The sequence below is a fragment of the Nicotiana tabacum genome, chromosome 9, assembly GCF_000715075.1.
Source record: "Nicotiana tabacum cultivar K326 chromosome 9, ASM71507v2, whole genome shotgun sequence".
Classification (NCBI taxonomy): Eukaryota; Viridiplantae; Streptophyta; class Magnoliopsida; order Solanales; family Solanaceae; genus Nicotiana; species Nicotiana tabacum.
Window position 1 is genome coordinate 2,680,739 of NC_134088.1, and position 8,143 is coordinate 2,688,881.

Below are 8,143 nucleotides of genomic sequence, written 5' to 3' on the forward strand. Positions count from 1 at the left end.
ATTTGGTTTGACATATGTCTACAACTGCCTACAATCATGTATATTCTGTTGTAATCTTCATTTATTCTTTCCAACAATATGTTAAAATTTGGACGAAACTGCAGAATTAAATATACAGATTTGGTTTCCTTTGAGAAGCAATTGGTGTGAACAAGTAGGATTGTGATAAGTTCTTAATAAAGCCAATATTAAATTTTTAGCTTTTTTTGCCATTTCTTTAGTTGTTAAAAGATTGAGAGTTTGACCTCTATACTCCATCTTCATTTTATCAAATGAAATGTAGTAGTAACTAATTTTGCAGGAAAATAGTTTCAAAATAGAGCAGGAAATCTCATTCGTTTAATTGAAGATTGAAAATTATCAGTTGAAGTTTAAAGATTTTTTTTTAAGGACAGTTCGGTGCACTAAAAGAATTTTTTTTTCTTTTTCTATTCTTTTTTTCTTAATGCATGAGGCATTGGAAACTTATTACATTAATTCGGTTTTAGCTGTATAAGCCCACAAAGGGGTGATTTGGCTCTGCAAGTAAGCTCACAAAGGAGTAAAACACTCTCTAATAAAATGTCATGTATTAAGAGCTTTAGTCAAAACCTCTAATTAAGGGTGAAAAATCTTTAATCATTTCACCACATTGGGTTAAGGATGATTTGCACAAATAGGACACTTCGGTGCCATTATTAATTTTTTGACACTACTTGTCTCATAGGTAGAACTTCAAGTTTAACAAGTGTTGCCTCTCGCTTAGCTTATGGTCATCACTTGACTTTTTGACCTTAAAAGTATGTCCATGGCACAAGTATGGATCAAAAAATCAATATCATCCGTTTTCAAGGTCATTAGGTGTAATTTTCTGTTGGGCTAAAGGGAGCATCTGTCATGTAAGGGGTTATTTGCAAGAATGGCCTTGGAAGTGGGTAATTTTGGTTTTTTAATCCTAGTTGCTCCATGAGCAGAACTTCAAGTTTGACAAGTGTTGCCCCTCGCTTGCCTCGTAGGTAACATTTTTAACTTTTGACCTTAAAGGTTTCCTTATGAAGTAAGCCCGTGTCAAAAAATGAAAACCATTCATTTTCACGGTTATTGGGTGCTCGATCACTTCTTTTCCACTATGTGATTGCTTAGGAACGTTAGCGCACGATCTGGACTGTTTCCAATTTTCCATCAAGTAAGCCCATCAATATCTTGCTTGACTTGTTTCATTTTAGCCTTTTTAAAGGGAGAAGACCAAACCACTGCATTATTGAATGTGATTTTCATACTACTTGAAATGACCAAGTCAAGATTAAGAGACAATAACAACAATATTTACCCCAACTCATTGTATAATAGCCAAACCAAAAAAAAAAAAAGGGGGCCTCAAAAGTCCAAATGCATCAAAACACTAGTAACAAAATGATATACAAATTATATTAGATGAATAAACTCGTATTACTTTACAATATTAATCTCCCATCAAAATGTAAAGACAAACAAAGAATAAAAAAGAAAATAACACTTCTTTTATACTTTGCTATACTCAAAATCCCACTGCAATTCAACTTCTTCTCCATGATTCTTCTTGCAATGAAAATAGAGCACAGTATATGCCACTAAACACAAGAAATTAACCAATGAAGAAAAAATAACCAGAAATAAAGACACAAGTGTCTGGTTAATTACACCTTTAGCACCTATGTTCATCTTTAAATAACTTTTATACAATAATAATGAAACTATAGAAAATAAAACATTTAAAATAAATCCATTTAATCTCTTCCCCTTAATAAGTGATCCAGCTTTTGCCATTGCCTTAATTCCATAATAATTTTCTTCAACCACAGAAATAATTAAAGCCAATATCCAAACAACCGATAAATATTGAAAGAAGAAGAAAGAAAGTATTCCAACAAAAATTCCTATGGAGTAAAGGAAAATATTGGAAGTGGAAATTAAAAGAGGACTTAACAAAAATAAAATAATAAAAAAGTAACCAATACCGAAAATTTTCGTATATAATCCAGTTATAATTGCATATTTAAATGCCTTGAAAATTCTTAAGACAAAGTTTTTGAGAGAAATATTAGTATTATTATATGAAATAAAGGATAGTATAACTGTTGCAATTGCATATAGAAAAGAGATGAAAAATAGAATAATAACAAGAGCAACATATAAAGTGAGAAGAATTTGGAAATCCTCTTTAATATCAGCAAGAATTTTGGTGATTTTAAAGGAATTAGAAGTTGAAATAGACAAAATTGATACCTTGAGAGTAATATCATGGGTCAAGAATTTAAGTTTGAAATTCAAAATTGAGAAGAGGATTGAAGAAATAAGAAAATAAATAAAACTTGTTAGTGCTAATAACTTTTTATTTTTTGGAAGTAGTTGAAGGGATTCTTTGAGAATTGTTAGAAAACCAAAAAACTCAGAAAACTCCATAAAGGCTATTTCTTCAAGGTACAAAAAAATATTGAGCTTTTGCTTGCTATTTATATTGCTTCTATGTCTGTTAGAACTAGTTAATTTAATGCAACAATTAATAAGATATTAAAATGTTTACTCAGTCAAATATAGACTGAATCAAATCGAAGAATAAGTGATTATTGTACTATTTATAATTGTCGAATACAATACAATAGCTAGGTCGTAATTCTTATTTTACAAATTAGTCAAATCTAATAATACTTCCATTGACTACTTCATCAAACTCACTGTCTCTTAATACCATAGTAATTACCCTTAAATTTTGAGGCCCAAAATTAATAATAATGGAATGCATAATAATGTTTCCGCTCGAGATAATATTGAAGTTTGTAAAAAAAAGTACAAAATCCTTATAAAAGGAAAAAAAAATAAAAATTATCTATTTTTTAACAACATAAATATTTTATGTTTGAAGTAAACTATTCAAATCTTCATAGTAGTAACTCTAGTTTTTTAATAATAAAATCAAAAATAATGTATTGTAAACACATGGCTAACATATTATTAACATGAATTAAGTATTAATAATATAAATAATAATAATAATTGGCACTTTTAGTCCCTCAGTTATTGCAATATTGTGGTTTTGGTCCCTGTATTATTTGGCTAAGCATATTAAACCTTTAATTAATATAACCGTGTAATTTTAGTCCTTTAGACCAGCAAATTAATTTTTAAAAAAAATGTAAACTAACAATATTTTATAAAGTTAAACTTTTTGTTAAGTTTTTAAATTTGTAAACTAATAGAAAATTAAATTAATATATGTTCTTCTTTTTAAACTAACAGAGAGTTAAAAACTTAACAAAAAATTTAACTTAACATGGACGAGAGAGTGGTAGAAGTATTTTCCTCCAACTAATTAAATATTGCTCTTTCAAAATCACCCCCATAAGAAAATGAAAAGTTGAAGAAACTAATTTTTAACTTTTTGTTAGTTTAAAAAGAAGAGATATATTAATTTAATTTTCTATTAGTTTAAAATTTTAAAATTTTAACAAAAAATTCAACTTTGTCACGACCCAATTTAGGATCATGACCGGCACTTAGGAGCAAGTGCCCCAAGTAAGCATTCATCGGTAATTTTACAGAAAATCAGACAGAGTTTTTCCTGTTTTTGGACCATCACAAAACTTTTCCTGTCTCAAATCACAACCAAACATCCTAATATCATATCAAACAATTGACAACTTGTCAATTAACCAAAACAAGTCTCCACCATAACTAAACCACCAACTAACCACTAGAAATACTAATTTATCTCCAACTTTGATAAATGAGAACGATACTCAACATAAGACTATAATAACAAAAGAATACTCATGACACTAAAATAATGACTATGGAGCGACTCTAAGAGTTCAAAGAAAAGACCATAACAATAAATAAAATCTCCGCTCACGCGAACAAGTGCGAGGCTCACCAAGAACTATCAACTTGTGCGCTCTAATTAACGAAATTCTCGCCCGCATCAACTGTCGTCTCTGTAAAAAATATTAGCGGGGAATGAGTCGCTAGCTCAGTTAGTAATAACACTTAATCACAACCATTTTTATTGGGGACAAGTCATAAAATATGCTAGTATCTCAAACAGAAGATAATATAAAAATGCCCATTCAGAAACAATAACTAATTTTCAGTCTCATCATGTTCTTCTTGTAGTATAATACAAATAATAATTTAGTAATAAGCTCGGTAACCACTGTACAATATCAATATTCACATTTGAGAGGTTTCAATGAACGAATCATGTAATCGGTATAAATGTGGACTTCTTCGCATGAAGTCAAATATAACGGTAGTCCCTACTCGAGGGAAATCTGTAACGGTATGCTAGTTCTACCTTCCCACTAGCGAGGGCTATAACTGTACTTTGTAATCGGTAAATACAAGATGCACCAGGTCTAACGAACCCCCCATTAGTTACGGGATCCTTCGAAGTCTACTCTCATTTATACTTATCTTTGTAATTCGTATATACTCATACGAAAATATTTTAAAACAATTAGGACATTTCGATTCTTATCAAATCATGTAAATTTGTTTCGATAACGGCAAATCTTATCTCAAGTAACGGAATAACATATTCAGTAACAATGAGAATACTCAGAATGACTGTAATCGTCTAAAATAAATATAGTAGTATCATATCGAGTAAAGGACTTGTCCCACATGCAAATTCAAAACAGCCGGTAACATGTTCATATTAAAATCGTATGTAAATCATGCTAGTTGTAGAAATACAAATTGAGATAAGGTTACTACTCACAGTACTCGTGCCGAAATACCAACTGCTTCACCTCAAGCAACTCATACAAATTCCTCCAATCAATCTATAATTACATAATATTGATCTCATGTTAATTTCCTTATTTAGGATAATTCATAGTTATTTTAGAATACCTCAATTCTCCGAGTTTTATACTTTATCATCAATTCGCCGAATTATATTTACCATGTTATGAGTAATTTAAATTAGTCCAAAATCATTTAAATAAAAATGTATTTATATGCTTTATTCCCTTTACTGATCAATTTCCTTAATCGTGGGTATAAATTTAAACTGAAATAACTTTACTATCCATAATATTTCTTCTTAATTAGTACCTATCTTTTGTACCAATACTAGACTCATAACATTCAAATCCAAATTCGATATTGTCATTGCAATACATTTAAATACCAAAACTAAATCCTTGCACCCTAACTTAATTTACACCTAATAAAGATCATATATAATGAGGCTAGTTTAAGTACAAATACATCAACACCCTTCTTTTTCCAAGTAATTTATCCTATAATAACATTGACCAACTTTCAATTGCATAATTTGCCCAAAATAATTCTTATTGGTATTAAATTTCTTATACCTTGTGAAATCCTTCAAATATATGAACTGAGATAAAAAGAATTACCAGAAGAAAAGAACCCAGATGAGAAATTCGAGTATTACCCTTAAGAACCAGTGCGTATTAAGGTTTGGTACCAACCTTTTTCTTCTTCTACTTCTTCTTTGAATTTTATTTTTTTTAGCATTTCTGTAGTTCTGCTTCGACTAGCAGCAACCCCTCCCTTTTTCCCCCTTTTTGTTTGGCAGATGTTTGTTCCCTTTTTTTTCTTTTATCCTAACCTTTGTGACTTATGTCACGTTAATGGGCTAAGCCCACTTGCATTCTTTCTTTCTTTTTTTGTTTATTTAGTTTCATTGTTATTTTTTTGTAGTTAGTTCCTTATAATTATTATTATTATTATTATGCTAATGACCAATACACCCTTGTTAAAAACATAGTGTATTACATCCTCCCCACCTTATAAAATTCGGTCCCCGAATTTAACTCAAGTTCATACCTGTAGACTGAAACAAATGGGGATACTTCGTTTGCATATCTTTTTCTACTTCCCAAGTAGCTTCTTCAACTGAATGATTTCTTCATAAGATTTTTACGAACAATATTTCTTTTGACCGTAATTTTCTTACTTGTCTATTAACAATAGTCATCGGCTCCTCCTCATAGGATAACTTCTCATCGAGCGGTATAGTCGGTGTTTCAAGCAACTGAGATGAGTCTGATATACATTCCCTTAGCATTGAGATATGAAAAATTGGATGAAGAAAGGACAACTCAGGAGTAAGTGCCAAACGATAAGCCACAGCTCCCACTCGGTCTAGTATCTCATATGGTCCTATAAACCTGGGGCTCAGCTTGAAGCTTTTCCCTAATCGCATCACACTTTTCATGGGAGAGACTCATAAGAATACTTTGTCTCCAATTGTGAACACTATATCTCTTCTTCTCTTATTAGTATAAGACTTTTGTCTACTTTGAGATATAAGCAATCTCTATCTGATCAATCGGACTTTGTCCATAGCTTCTTGTACTAAGTCGGTTCCCAATAAGTTAGTCTCACCAGCTTCAAACCATCCGATAGGAGAACGACATCTTCTACCATATAATGTTTCGTACGATGCCATTTGAATACTGGACTGGAAGCTATTGTTGTAAGAAAATTCAGCTAAAGGTAGATAAGTATCCCAGCTACCTCCAAACTCAAAAATGCAAGCTCTCAACATATCGTCCAAAATCTGTATATTACGTTTAGAATGTCGTCTATTTGTGGATGAAATGTAGTACTAAGATCTACTCGTGTACCTAATGCTTCTTGAAAAGATTTCCAAAAGCGTGAAGTGAACTGTGATCCTCTATTAGAGATGATGGATACTTGTGATGACTCGGCCAGTCATTTCATGAGTTACCGCTCTGTTTTTTCTATTTCTGCTTCTTATTGCTTTGTTTATCAATTCTATATGTGATCGGGTTGGTTGGCTCGGGTTCGAAAAGGTTTTGAGAAGGTTTGAGACATTTAGTCTCTTTTTGAGGAAGCTTAAGTTGGAAAAGTCAACTAGATGTTGACTTATGTGTTAGAAGACTCGGATGTGAATTTTGATGGTTCAGATAGCTTTGGTAGGTGATTTAGGACTTAGGAGCGTGATCGGAATGTGCTTTAGAAGTCCGGAGTAGATTTAGGCTTGAATTGGTGAAATTGGATTTTTGGCGTTTTCCTGTTGATAGGTAAGATTTTGATTTAGGAGTCGGAATGGAATTCTGAGAGTTGCAGTAGTTCCGTTGTGTCATTTTGGATGGGTGTGCAAAATTTTAGGTCATTCGGACGTGGTTTGGTTGGGTTTTTGATCAAAAGCGGAATTCGGAATATTTTGGAAACTTAGGCTTGAACCCGATGTGTTTTGGTTAATTCGATATTATTTGAGGTGTTTTGAAGATTGGTATAAGTTTGAATGAGGTTATGGGATATGTTTGTGTTTTTGGTTGAGGTCCCGGGGGCCTCAGGGTGATTTCGGGTGGTTGACGGAAGGAATGGAAGTTTTAATGGCAACTGAAGTTGGAAATCTACTGTCATAACCGCATCTGCGGTTGGGAAGCCGCAGGTGCGACCCCCCGCAAATGCGGAAAAGAGTCGCAGAAGCTGGTGAAGTTGGCAGGAACCGCAGAAGCGGTAGAAGAACCGCACCTGCGATGGCGCAGGTGCGGGCTAGGCATCGCAGATGCGGAGCTGAGCGACTTAAGTGAGGACCGCAAATGCGGTACCGCAGATGCGAAATCCTTGGGCCAGAAGGTATAAATTGTGTCCTTCATGATTTTTGAGTTATTCCACCATTTCTAAGTCAGTTTTGGAGCATTTTTGGCAATTTTGAAGAGGGAATTCAAGGGAACTTCATTGAGGAAAGGATTTTGGACCTAAAACGCGTTCCTATGGTATTATTTCATGGATTAGAGCTGTAATTAATGGAATTTAAGGGTTAAAATTGGGGAAACTAGGGCTTGATATTGGGGACCTAGACTTGAGGATTTGAGGGACCATTTGTGGTCGAATTTTGGTACTTTTGATATGTATGAACTCGTGGGGAGATAAGGAATCTATTGATGTAAAATTTATCGAATTCCGAGACGTGGGCCCGGGGTTGGGTTTTGGTAATTTTGAGATTTATGTTGTAAATTGATTATTTTCGCTTGGGCTTCGTTCCCTTAGGATATTTTGACGTCGTGATTCTGATTTTGGATAGATTCAATGCGAGTGGAGGACGATTCGAGGGGCAAAGGCGTCGCGGGCTAGAGTTTGGACCGGATTGAGGTGAGTAATGATTGTAAATGTTGTCCTG